The sequence below is a fragment of the Megalobrama amblycephala genome, linkage group LG6 (genome assembly GCF_018812025.1).
Source record: "Megalobrama amblycephala isolate DHTTF-2021 linkage group LG6, ASM1881202v1, whole genome shotgun sequence".
Classification (NCBI taxonomy): domain Eukaryota; kingdom Metazoa; phylum Chordata; class Actinopteri; order Cypriniformes; family Xenocyprididae; genus Megalobrama; species Megalobrama amblycephala.
This window is the reverse complement of record NC_063049.1, coordinates 45,640,614-45,655,701: the sequence shown is the minus strand read 5'-3', so window position 1 is coordinate 45,655,701 and position 15,088 is coordinate 45,640,614.

Genomic DNA, 15,088 nt, shown 5'->3' with positions numbered 1-15,088 from the left:
CACAACTACAACACACAACTACACACACTTCAACACACAACTACACACACTTCAACACACGACTACACACACTTCAACACACGACTACACACACTTCAACACACACTTCAACACACAACTACACACTCTTCAACACACAACTACACACACTTCAACACACATCTACACACACTTCAACACACGACTACACACTTCAACACACGACTACACACACTTCAACACACACGACTACACACTCTTCAACACACAAAACTACACACTCTTCAACACACACAACTACACACTCTTCAACACACACAACTACACACTCTTCAACACACACAACTACACACACTTCAACACACAACTACACACTTCAACACACAACTACACACACTTCAACACACACAACTACACACTCTTCAACACAACTACACACACTTCAACACACACAACTACACACACTTCAACACACACAACTACACACTCTTCAACACACAACTACACACACTTCAACACACGACTACACACACTTCAACACACGACTACACACAACTACACACACAACTACACACACTTCAACACACAACTACACACTTCAACACACGACTACACACACTTCAACACACGACTACACACTTCAACACACAACTACACACACTTCAACACACAACTGCACACTATCACTCACTTCAACATGTACCATATATATATATATATGTGTGTGTGTGCTTTTATTCATCAAGGACGCATTAAACTGATCAAAAGTAAAGACATTTATAATGTTACAAAAGATTCTATTATAAATAAATGCTGAACTTTCTATTTCTTTCTATTCATCAAAGAATCCTGAAAAATAAAATGTACGACGATTTCCACATAAATATTAACTGTTTTTTCAACATTGATAATAATCATAAATGTTTCTTGAGCATCAAATCATCATATCAGAATGATTTCTGAAGGATCATGTGACACTGAAGACTGGAGTAATGATGCTGAAAATTCAGCTTTGATCACAGGAATAAATTACACTTTACTATATATTCACATAGAAAACAGCTGATTTACATTGGAATAATATTTCACTATTTTTACTGTATTTTTGATCAAATAAATGCAGCTTTGGTGAGCAGAAGAGACCTGACCTCTATAAAGTCCAACAGTAGAGCATTGAGTGGAAACTGATCTATAAACAGTCAGAGGAATTCCCCGGCTTCTCCAACTCTATAAAGAACGTTTACTGCTTTTATCCCGAAACCTTCTGCTGCTCCGCTTAATTATCATCCGTCTTTATGTGCAGTCATTCCCAGACTCCCTGCAGATGCTCCAGACAAACACAAAAACATATTTTAAGGGATTATAATAGTTGAACTGAAACTAGAAAAAAAAATCATTACTTGAAATAAAATAATGTTATTTAGACATTTAAAAAAACAACTAAAAATAAAATGGAAAACATAAATTAAAAATTACATAATAAAAAAAACTAAAATAGTATCTCAATTACACTAAAATAACACTGGTTTAAGATGTAATTTACAACACAACAAAAAGCATGAAGAAATCGTTTGATCATTCCAGAAACTTTGGGCTGAAATGCTGTAATTATTTCCATTCCTGCCGTCGTCAGGGAAGGGCCGTGTTGTGTTTACACTCCGCTGGGTTGCCATGATTCTCCCGTCTCTGCAGAGCTTGACTGATACATATAGATGTGTTTTTAATAGACGTGCATAAACTTGACAACGAGTATACAAAGTGTTTTAATGCCAGACGAGTGAAAATCAGAGAGTGCTTCAGATCAGCAACTCGAAACTGACGAGTCTCACATCTGCAACTAAACATATAATATAATATATATGTGTGCATTCACAATAAACTCAGGAACACAAGAGCCGAATGAACGTGGGACACATGGAAGTAAGAATAGTTTGCAGATTTTAAACAATCAATTGTTGTTCCAGTGGAACATCTGGAGATGTTTTGGATGCGCTGGAGGGAAGACGGCGTGTTCTTGTATGAGGATTGTTTTCGAGGCCGTGTTGAAGAGCAGATCGTGTTCAGATGGAAGAAACGAGTGTTTGATCAACGGCTCAACTGAACACTTCACAGGTCTCAGATCTGCTCCTCTCATCTCAGAGCACTACTGAACATCCCTGCAAACAAGCCTGCACTGGCCCTTCACGGGCACACTGAGGGATAGCATAAGGGCCATCTGGAACCTCTCACAGGGCCCACACTATTAATCCACAACAATGAATCTGGCAGCACAGGGTGCCACACGTTTATCAGTAATGAAAACGGTTAATGATCATTAAAAAATAAATGGTCAATGACTGACAGGAGCGTCTGCCACTCAAATAGTCTCTGTAAAATGTAAATCTCTTTGATTCTGACTACTGCATGATGGTTCAATCATCAATAAATAATTAATCAGAGTTTCTCTCGCAGTTTTTGCTTTAACAAACATGCTTCAGAAACACAGTTACAGCAGAGAGACACTAAAATGAGGAAGTCAAGAAGAGCCCAATGAAAGCAAACACTGACCTCCATAACGGTGACTTCAATATAACTATTTTCAATAAAACATCAACATCTAAAAGTTTTGTATGAAAAAATAGTCAAACTGGATTGTAATAAGCGAAGATGCTGAGATCTAGACAGATCTGTTCGTGTTTAATGTTCTGCTGCTGCACCGTGTTTTCAGGAGATTTAAATAAGGAGATTTTACTTTACTGCCAGTCATCCAACTGTTTTGTTATTGCATTAATTACAAATATGGTTAAAGCAGAATCTCTTAGTGTTAAACGAGAACAAAACCAAAATCATTCTGTTTGGTTCAAAGTCATATGAAGACTGTGCCCTTCATTTTGGTCATCTCTCTTCTTTTTTTACACCTTGTGGCAAAAAATCTTGGAGTTCTTTTTAATTGCAACCTGGGTTTTGAGAATCAAATTAGTGCATTGGTCAAATCATGTTTTTTCCATCTACAGCGTTTATCAAAAATAAAATCTTTACTCTGTTAAACAGTTTGAACAGATTATTCACTTGTTTGTTCAATCTCGTCTGGATTACTGTAATTCACTTTACTATGGTATAAGTCAGTCTTCTATAGTACGCTTACAGATGGTCCAAAATGCTGCTGCGAGATTGATTTCAGGCAGACGAAAGTTCGACCACATCTCGCCCATTCTTATTTCACTAAACTGGTTACCAGTTAAATTTAGAATTAGTTTTAAAATTTTAACTTTTGTTTACAAATCCTTGCACAATCAAGCTCCACCACACAGCAAAATCTCCAGAGTTAAATCAGCTCTGCTCAGAGTACATATGGTCCCTCTCTACATAGAGTTAAAATAACACTGAAGCAGGGTTAAAGTTAATGAGATAAATAAGCAATTAATTAAGTGATGATTGTGCATTAGTGATGAACGCCTGCTGTTAACAAGCAGAATCACTGAAGAAAAGAGAAACACAAGAACTACAACTGACTTCAGTCACAGCCTTATTAATTGCTTAATTATCTCATTAACTTTAACTCTGCTTCAGTGTTACTTTAACACTATTTAGAGAGGGACCATATGCACTCTGAGCAGAGTTGATGGATTTTACTGTGCATATCTCTCCGAGGCAATCTCTATTATAAACCAAATAGGTCTCTAAGATCCAGTAATCTTGCTCTCCTCACTGTTCCTAGATCTAGGTTCCATTGCAGAGGTGATCGAGCCTTCGCTGTTGCTGGTCCTAGTCTATGGAACAATTTACCAGCTTCTATTAGAGCTGCGCCCTCTTTGCCTGTATTTAAATGCCGGCTTAAAAATCATCTCATGTCAATAGCTTTTATCTAGCCATATAAATCGTATTGTCATGTTGTGTTTCGATGTTTTGTTGTCTCTTATTCATTTTATTCTGCCTGTATTGTACAGCACTTTGGATCAACTAGTAGTTGTGTGAAAGTGCTTTATAAAGAAAGAAAGAAAGTATTTTTGTAATTTTACATACATTTGAATGTCATTTAAAGCTGCAGTCCATAACTTTTTTTTGGTTAAAAATAATCCAAAATCAATTTTTGAGCAAGCCAGTGTTCAAAACTATCTCATTATCTTAGCTCGATTCACAACAGTAAGCTTGTAATAATGTTTTATAATAAGAGCGACATGGTGGAAATTCAAGGATGCAGCAGTTCGTCTGTGCGTCATTACATCACGTCCGTAAACAGAAAGAAAGGAGTCCAGGCTAGTCGGTTTTATCACGTGAGGATGCTGCTGGTAGCGGATTATTTATAGCCTGTTCTCACAGCAGCTGAAATAATTAAACATCAATCTGACACTGACAATCATCAGTGACAATTAGGGGTGTAACGATTTATCGTAGTACGATATTTCGCGATGCAAACATGTAGTGCTGTAGTACTCGAGTCCGGACTCGAGACGTTTTTCTGTTGTCTCGGACTCGTCTCAGACTCGTTGGTATTTGCACTCGGACTTGTCTCGGACTTGGTCATTGGTCTCGCCAAAAGTTCTAGTTGGTCTCGACCGAGTCCAGCAGGTCAGTCTCACTTCTTACCATGGGCGTCGGAACCATTGTATGTGGGTGGGACAAGACCCACCCACTTTTTAAGACCAATGATATTGGACCCACTCACTTTTACCGTCTCTAATTCAGCATTTGTCTAATCCCCCCCAGGTGATGCTACTCCACAAACCACCAACAGAGCATAAAAAATACCAAAAATAAAAATATTTTTTAAAATATCGCCAAGTAAAACGCTGCGTTTATAAAGAAATGTCTCTTTACGACCACAACAAACGGGACACTTTTCAGACGCGCATTCCACCTTCGCCTCAGCGTCAAGCGCAAGTCAAACAAGCGCGGTGAGGACGGGGGACCTTCAGTTGAACAACAGTGAACCGCGGTCAGATGAGATGTTGTCAGGATATGTCAGTAAAACTCCAATCAGCCGTTAGGCTATAGCCTACTGTGCTCGAGGCGCGAACTCAAGAATTGCTCGCGCTGCAAATTACTTTATTATAGCTTAACTAAAGCGCTAAAGAAGCTACGGGCATGCACCGTCGTTATTTCTGAGGTAAATTAAGTCATGGAATTACCAAACATGCAATTAAAGCTGCCTCAAAACTGCGTGCATGTATGTATTTGTTGACATGGTTTTAAAGCTATTGTTATCCAATTTGTTGGCCTTAAAACGTCTTAAAATGCATATATGTACACCAAGGAAATCAAAATTTTCTCGGGGGAGCATGCCCCCGAACCCCCCGAGCATAATACATTTTGTGACCTCAGTAAATAGAAAACCCTGCGTACGGCCCTGCTTCTTTTCTATCTAACGAAATCAAAGGTGTGGCACACACTCGCGCGGGCGCCTCCTCTCTCTCGCTCTTCTCATTCGCTCCGGTTCCCGCAGGTTTCGCGCTCACAGCGAAAGCGCGCGCACCACTGTGGAGCGAATAAGCCACGCTCAGTCTCAAACAGAGACAGAAGTCAAACAGAGTCACCAAAATGAGTGGCTTATTGCGCTTAAAAGATCAAATACATACAAAATTATGTCAAAATGCTCGTCTTGGCAATTATTCAGATAAACACAGTCAGTTTTGGATTGTTATATATCTAAGAAAGAGAACGCATGTTGTATAGAGGGTATGCATCGACGTCAATTTCCCGACGAAAACGCGCTCCCTCAGCTGGACTGAGTGGCAAAAGAACCTGCTGCATGACAGGAAACTGCGAAAACGTGAGTAAAACAAATGATTACACTAAAGGTTGGAATTGAATGTGTTCCTTACAACTTATAAAAATAAACCTAATCCATGGATATTGACATGCAGCCAGGTGTTTCCTGACATTTATATGTGCCTGATTTCGATGACAGGGAAATACATAAAGCAAATCTGCCTGTGAATATTTTATATAACTACAATATAGGTAGCTTTAAATCCGCGTAATCACTTATATTAATGTTATATCGTCATATTGTCCAGCCCTAAAACATATATAGTTTTATAGTACAGTTTTTGTCAGTGTTGTTTATTTAAAAACACCCAATTATGCAGAATATAAGATGGTAAATATTTAATTGATGAGTTGTCAACATAATATATAACAATACAATATATACGGTATGATTTTACCTCAAAATACAACAATTTGACACAAAATGATAACTGCAAAACATGTTTCTCTGCTGGAGTCCAGCTGTTTCTGTGAATTGCAGTGATCCATTTGCTTCTTTTTTCTGTAGCTTTCAGCAGTCTTTAAATATATACCTCAGGTTTTGTGTCAAAGCTATTTGTACAGTCAATCACAAAGCTTTTTCCATTTGGATGTGTTTTGTGTGTTTTTCGCGAAATTCACGCTGAAAACCAATGCTGCCGCTCAGTCTTTTGCCACTCAGTGGGCGTGACCGCAGTCCTAACGGTCGACAGTTTACAATAAAAAATACAGAAATTAAGGTAACCAACGTGGATGTGTTATTTTACATTTGATTACTTTAATTTCTGTAGTATTTCTTATCTAAATAAAAACCTACTTAACCTGAAAAAAATTAGTTTCATAGCTCTTTATTCTAGTGCATTTATTTGCTGTTTGGAATTTTTTTATTTGTTCTTATTTTATTACTGAGTTTTACTTTTTTTATGAAAATAAAACTTTGCGTTGAAGAAAGGTAGATTTTTGTTTGTATATGCTGTCAATTATAGTTCTTAGAAAGAAAATCAGAATCGGCAAAAATAGGTATCAGCAGATCACACTATCCAAAAATCGGAAATTGGAATCGGCCAAGAAAATTGCAATCAGTGCATCTCTAGTTCAAACGAAAGCCACAGCAGAACTGCGACTGATATCGATGTTTTGTGAACAAATCTGTGGCTGTGTGAAAACCATGAGAGTCAATGATTCAATTACCCTTTCAAAAATACATCTACTTGCTTCGCTACTGAATGAATGAATAAATGACTCAATGACTCACTCATTAAGACAGTGACTTACTGCCACCTACTGGTGGTTTTAGTTCAATATTTAAAAGTATCACACGTTTTAACATCATTGCTTGTTTCTCTTTTGGACATTTTTAATTTAACACATTTATTTATTTTATAAGGGTATTTATAGAGGTAAAAAAAGCACTTTAATGCACAATCAGTTTAAAGGGGAAAATATTGTCCCTTAATGGAAAAGGTGAGACTGCAGCAGTCTAAGTGGAAGAGAGGGGGTATGCAGAAGAATGTTAAATGCCTCAGGGTGTACCCGTCTGTAAAATGTTTGGGAACCACAGTTGTAGAGAATTTAAAAACAAGTAATAATGCAAAAAATAATAATGCAAAATTATTATTTTAGAATCTAAGATATGCTGTCTCTCGCATGACATAAATTATCAATAGTTATGTACGTGGTCTTGAAGAGGATTCTTTTTTTTCTGTCTCTGTCTTGACTGTCTCATTTGGACTCGGACTTGACTTGGACTCGACAAAGGTGGACTTGACTACAGTCCTACAAACATGTTACGATATGCATCGTAGAGTGATGGCGATACTTTTACGATATGACGGCAGTTTAATCTTATTGGTTGAGCTGCCGACGTGACTTACTCTGCAAGGTGGCAGTGAGAGAAGCCGGTTGTCACCGCATATAAATGGTGTGTCTCAATCAGATCTCTAGTTCAGTAAGTGTTTCGGGCTCACATTGAATCTTGCAAGCAGGTTTAAACGTTTCTCATGTCAGTCTCTTGCATGGTCGCGTGAGAAAAGTCGTGGCTTTCTTTCACCGCAGTGCACAGCAACAGCTGTGCTCACAGAAAAGCAAAAGACGCTTGTGATGCTTTGCTTTAAGAAGTTCTGTGGGGCCGTTCACATATTGCGTCTTTTCTGCGTGCAAGTCAGTTATTTTTTTCAAATGTAGCCGCGCGGCAGGCGCGCTCATAATGGGATCAACGCGGTCGCGACGCGCATGCAATTCTCAACTTCTCAGAATGCCGCAAGCGCACCGCAGGTCGTGTGACAAGAATCAACCGATCAGCTATGGCCTTTCCGTAACAAAACATCAAAAGCTCAGCCGAACAGCTGATCATAGCTGCACAGGGTGGTTTTTATATCTTATCTCCATCAATATATCTCGTAGTAAAACTAATGCAAGGGCTAGAAATCATTTATCCTTTGCAGAAACATCCTGATCCTCTTTGAGAGCTCAGTTCATGGTTGCATAGCAACGACCGACGCCACGGGAGCGCAAGCGCTTTGGAAAGAAGGAGAAGCGGTGCGGCCGATAGTCACGCAATGCTGATGTTGTTAACATTAACAATTTGAGAACAATATAACAGTAATAATAATTTGCACGGTTTGGTGTGATCAGAGCGAAGCGATCGTTAGATTTAATCATCATTAGCAGCGTGATTTATTGTAGGCCTAATGCTTTTTTCCTCAGTTGGTCAGAACAAAAGTGGCAGAAATTTTACTTACTTGTTCAGATGATATTTTCCAGTGAAAATTCTTATATTTGTCATATTTTCAAGACGTAGAATCTGTGATTCTGAAGTGCAGTATCCACACCGGTGCGTGACTGACAGCGAGCATTAGATTCATCCGCACTGACGAGCCGCGCCGAGGCACAACGCACGTACAGATAACTGTTCCGCATATGACTGCAATCGCAAGTTTCAAACAGAGATGGCGACAAAGAGAAAAAATGGCGAACTGCAGCTTTAAGAAAACAGAAAATACTGTATAAAAATACAGCCAATCAGAGCATGGGAAATGAAAGTGGGCTGCTTACACAAAACCTGCATGGGCCCAAAGGTACAAAAGTTGCCCTGAGCTGAACGGGCTGACCCAGACTGGGCCATTAATGTGGGCAGTTCACAGAGAGCCGCAGAGAGCCTCGCCTGGGCAAGCCTGCACTGAGCCTGTTTAGGTTTGGAGTGTGATGGCCCTCGCCTACTGTGACAGATCATTCACACTCATTCGATGCTCATTAATTAAGCTGCATTCCCGTAAGTCACGACTTCAAACCACGACTCACGGCTTTGTAGCGTTCCTGGCAAGTCACGTCAAACTGCCTGAGCGCAAGGACTTTACCTTAATGTTAGCTATGCCCAACATTTCCATGTGGCGATATACTTACACTACATACCTATCGTTTCAGACACAATACATTGTAAAACATAATTGTGTGTGTATTAGGGGTGTGACGAGACAGGTATCTCACGAGACGAGACGAGACTCGAGATTGAGTTCACGAGACGAGACGAGACAAGATTTTTACACACTATTTTTAAGAAATCCTCAATGGCGAAATACATGACTAGAAAAAATATTCTGCAGGTGTATTTGAAATGTTTTAACTAATCATCTTGTAATGAATGTCATTTCAGTTCTACTTTCTGAGACTAAATTATCATATGCAGTAAAAGACAACAATACTCAAGTACTGTAAAAGGTTTTGCCACTAACTCAACTGACTGACTTCTCTTCTGTATGATTTCAGTCTATTCAGACCTTACTATACATGATTTATGAGCTTCTACAACTTTTGACCTCCTAACTGAACTCCTTTCCACAAACTGATCATAGAAATAAAAATAGTATAAATAAAAAAACACTTTACAATAAGGTCTCATTTATTAACATTAATGTATTAACCAACATCAACTAACAATGAGCAATATATGTGCTACAGTATTTATTAATCTTTGTTTATGTTAGTTAATAAAAATAGTCATTCATTGTTAGTTCATGATAGTTCACAGCGCATTAACTGATGTTAAAATGAAATATTGTTTGTGCTTAATAAAATGAAGAGAAAACTCTTATTCATTTTTATGGTAACACTTTACAATAAGTGCAGCCATAATCGCACTCTCGACTGAGACGGCACTGCTGTCGGTCACTGAATCCCTGCGGATTGCAAAGGCTGATTCCAAATCATCAGTTCTCATTCTGCTCGATCTATCTGCTGCCTTTGACACGGTGAATCATCAGATCCTCCTGTCCACCCTCTCATCACTGGGCATCACAGGTACTCCGCTTCTCTGGTTTGAATCCTATCTCACAGGAAGGTCTTTCAGGGTTGCCTGGAGTGGGGAGGTATCCAAAGCTCATCAACTGACCACGGGTGTTCCTCAGGGTTCAGTTCTTGGACCCCTCCTCTTCTCCATTTACACTACATCACTTGGTCCCAGCATTCAGGCACATGGTTTCTCCTACCATTGCTATGCTGATGACACACAACTCTTCCTTTCATTCCAACCAGATGATCCCACAAGTAGCTGCACGAATCTCAAGCTGTCTGGCAGACATCTCGGCATGGATGAAAGAACATCATCTACAGCTCAACCTGGCTAAGACTGAGCTTCTCATCTTCCCTGCCAATCCGACTCTAAATCATCACTTGCTGCTCGCATCAAATTCAAGGCGTTGACACTTGCTTACAGATCTACCACAGGCTCAGTACCCTCCTACTTCCACTCACTCTTACGAGTCTACACTCCTACCAGAACCCTGCGCTCATTAAAGGAGCGAAGGCTTGTGGTACCATCACAGAGAGGCACGAAATCACTTTCCAGAACATTCTCATTCACTGTCCCTTGCTGGTGGAATGATCTTCCTGCCTCCATCCGGAATGCGGAATCCCTGGCAACATTCAAAAGACAGCTGAAAACCCATCTCTTTCGTGAGCACTTAACCTCATCTTAAAAAAGAAAATTTCCTATTCCTATCCTTTCACTTCCTCTAATCCCTCTCTATTGTAGCTTAGGATACTCTGAGCACTGCCTATAACTTGTATTATGAGCACTTCTTGTCTATTTGCCTCGTCATGGCGACTCGCTTGTTGTATTCCTCACTTGTAAGTCGCTTTGGATAAAAGCGTCTGCCAAATGAATTAATGTAAATGTAAATGTAATAGCTTTCATATTGAGAGATATCTGTATTCATCAGGGAGCTGCTTTCAAAGGCGGGGTATTGAAATCGCGTTTGAACGCGCACTCGTGTTTACTTTCACTTTCAGCGATCGCGCGTTTATATGTAAATATGGAGCGGCGGCGACCGTTATCCAACTGGATTAAATTTTTTTTTTATTTTTTTTTTTAAATACAAAACAAAAAGCAAAACGACAGTGGAGGCGTAATGTAAACGAAGCGGTGACATATTCTTTCCTAATCATCCTAACACTCTGTCATGGCAACATCATGAGACTACTTTTCGCCTCGACGAGAAATCTCGTCACATTTTAGTCTCGCGAGATCTCGTCACACCCCTAGTGTGTATTATTTATCATAATTATATTATTATTAATTTGATTGCAACCTTATATTGTCCTAAAATCTATTTCTCACCGTGTACCACATGCATAAACACTGCATCCGTAGGGGCTGCCATTGTTGTTTCGCGGGCTATGTGACGTCAGAGCGCGGAACTGGGAGTACATCAATCTAGTATGAGTTCACGGGTTTGACTGCCATGCCGGTGCACTTTCACTGGTAGAAGGATGGAAAAACACGGGTTCAGGCTGCCTGGAATGCGGCATAAGTTGGCTTGAGAAAGTGATGATAGCAACGTGTTAAATCATGCTAGCAACATGCTAACAACATGCTAAATAATGCCAGCAATGTGCTAAATCATGCTAACAACATGCTAATTCATGCTAACAACATGCTAATTAATGCTAACAACGTGCTAAATCATGTTAGCAAAATATTAGCAATGTTTTAAAATATGCTAACAACATGCTAAATCATATTAGCAAAATGCTAACAATGTGTTATATAATGTTAGCAACATGTTAAATCATGTTAGCAATGTTAAAATATGCTAGAACAATGCTAACAACATGCTAAATCATGTCAGTACTGTTAAATCATGCTAACATGCTAATTTATGCTAACAACATACTAAATCATGTTAGCAAAATGCTAGCAAATGTATTAAATCATGTTAGCAAAAAATATGCTAAATCATGCTAGCAAAATGCTAAATCATGCCAGCAATGTGCTAAATCATGCTAACAACATGCTAATTCATGCTAACTTGTTAAATCATGTTAGCAAAATGTTAACAATGTGTTAAAATATGCTAGCAATATGCTAAATCATGATAGCAACAAATACCAACAATGTGTTATATCACGCTAGCAACATGTTAAATCATGCTATCAACATGCTAGCAATGTGTTAAAATATGCTAGCAAAATGTTAAATCATGTTAGAAAAATGCTAGCAATGTGTTAAAAAATGCTAGCAACCTGTCAAATCCTGTTAGCAAAATGCTAACAATATGTTAAAACATGTTAACAATGTGCTAAATAATGCTAGCAACTAACATCTATCTATCTATTTTTTTTACGGAAGAGGATTAGTGTGAAGCAATAATTATAAAAATAAAACCATATCGAGATTAAAGCCGTTGTTTCGAGAAAAAACTCGTTAAATTTTGAGAAAAAAAGTCCAAATAAAATGTTGAGAATAAACTTGATAAATTTTGAGAAAAAAGTCGATAAAATGTCGAAAATAAACTCGTTAAATTTTGAGAATAAAGTTGATAATAAAATGTTGAAAATAAACATTAAATTTTGAGAATAAACATTAAATTTTGAGAAATATTAGATAAAACGTTGAAAATAAATTTGTTAAATTTTGAGAAAAAAGTCAAAATAAAATGTCGAAAATAAACATTAAATTTTGAGAATAAATTTTAAATTTTGAGAAATATTAGATAAAACGTTGAAAATAAATTTGTTAAATTTTGAGAAAAAAAAGTCAAAATAAAATGTCGAGAATAAACTTGTTAAATTTTGAGAAAAAAGTCGATAAAATGTCAAGAATAAACTTGTTAAATTTTGAGAAAAAAGTCGATAAAATGTCGAAAATAAACATTAAATTTTGAGAATAAACATTAAATTTTGAGAAATATTAGATAAAACGTTGAAAATAAATTCGTTAAATTTTGAGAAAAAAGTCAAAATAAAATGTCGAAAATAAACATTAAATTTTGAGAATAAATTAAATAAAATGTCGAGAATAAATGCATTCGATCAGTGTCATGATCATTGCATACTGAAAAAGGACATGACAGAGTTGGATCACTTAGTCAAAAAGCTTAACGTGGCTTAATGCATTAACAGTGGAATTAAAAGATCAAATTCTCTAAAGACCTTATTAATAAACCATACTATGTGCAGATAAACATAATGACTTCAAGCTATAGGCTGGAAGAGTGTGTATAGACATTTTTCAATAGTCTATAGGCCTATTTCTTTTTGTGTAGCCTGTATAATATACCTGTAAGCCTGCTTATGTAGCTAGATATAGACTGTCCTTTTTGTTTCTGTTTGCACATGTACAGTAAAACATATGGACGCCACTTTTTTCATTCTTGAAGTGAACTTTTTGTCTGTATGGTGATTAGATTCACTGTTTTGATCTGCCGCCTTGAACTAGAGAACGCGCCGCATCTGGTGTGCACATGACTCTTCATCCACAGCACACACAGAGAGAGAGCGAATTTACGCTTGAACGGACAAATACACATAATTAGCTAAAGCCGATAGTATATTTGTTACTAAAAGAAAGCCAACTCTGTCATGTCCTCTATCAGTATGCAATGAACATGACACTGATCGAATCCATGTTTATTCTTGACATTTTATTATCAACTTTTTTATCTCGAAATGTAATGAGTTTTTTCTCGAAACAGAACGACTTTATTCTTGAAATTTAACGAGTTTATTCTTGATATTTTATTTAGACTTTTTTCTTGAAATTCAACAAGTTTAATCTCACTTAATAATGACTTTAATCTCGAGATGGTTCTATCTATGGACTAACTTTTTTTTATCTATAAAAGCATACCTGTACACACACACTACCCTTAAAAGAGTCTCTTCTGCTCACCAAAGCTGCATTTATTTGATCAAAAATACAGTAAAAATAGTGAAATATTATTCCAATGTAAATCAGCTGTTTTCTATGTGAATATATAGTAAAGTATAATTTATTCCTGTGATCAAAGCTGAATTTTCAGCATCATTACTCCAGTCTTCAGAGTCACATGATCCTTCAGAAATCATTCTGATATGATGATTTGATGCTTAAAACTTCTGGTAACGCCCACTTTTAGTCATCCAATCAATTCCTTGGATAAAATCGAATCCTGCCCGACACTTTTCATCTCACTGAATTTCCTTTTTCACTCTGAAATACTCGTAATGACAGAGCAGCTGATGAACGCTCAGCGTGTTCAGACACAGAATCACAGTCGATCCTCCTCTGTCGTTCAGCTGTAGATCACTGCTGCACCGTCAGTCAAAGAACATTCACAGCTGTGCTGCAGATCCTCCTCGTAAACTTCAACCACATGTTACGACAAGAGAGCAGCGTATAGACAACAACCAGACATCAGGAAGGAAATGTTTTCAACCAGAAGTGAAAATTCAGTCATCATTTACTCACAGTCGTGTTTTTTCTTGTGTCTGTTGAACAGAAAAGAGATGTTTGGAAGAATGAAGAATGTTCAAGCTGCATCAACCGCTCATCAAGGCTGCATTTATACAGAAAAATCAATAATGTCGTGAAATATTTTTACACTTTAAAATAATGCTTTCTATTTTAATATACTTTAAAATATAATTTATTCCTGTGATCAAAGCTGAATTTTCAGCATCATTACTCCAGTCTTCAGTGTCACATGATCCTTCAGAAATCATTCTGATATGATGATTTGATAAAAAAGATTTCTATTGTGAATAAATGCTGATCTTTTTAACTTTTTATTCATCAGTGAATCCTGAAAAAGTATCACAGATTTACAAAAAGCAGCACAACTGTTGATAATAACTAGCAAATCATCATATCAGAATGATTTCTGAAGGGTCATGTGACACTGAAGACTGGAGTAATGATGCTGAAAATCACAGGAATAAATTACACTTTACTATATATTCACATAGAAAACAGCTGATTTACATTGGAATAATATTTCACATTTTTGATCACATAAAAGCAGCTGTGGTGAGACTTCTTTCAAAAATATTAAAAATAGTAATGTTTCCAAACATTAAATTGATCAAAAGTGACAGTAAAGACATTTATAATGTTACAAAAGATTCT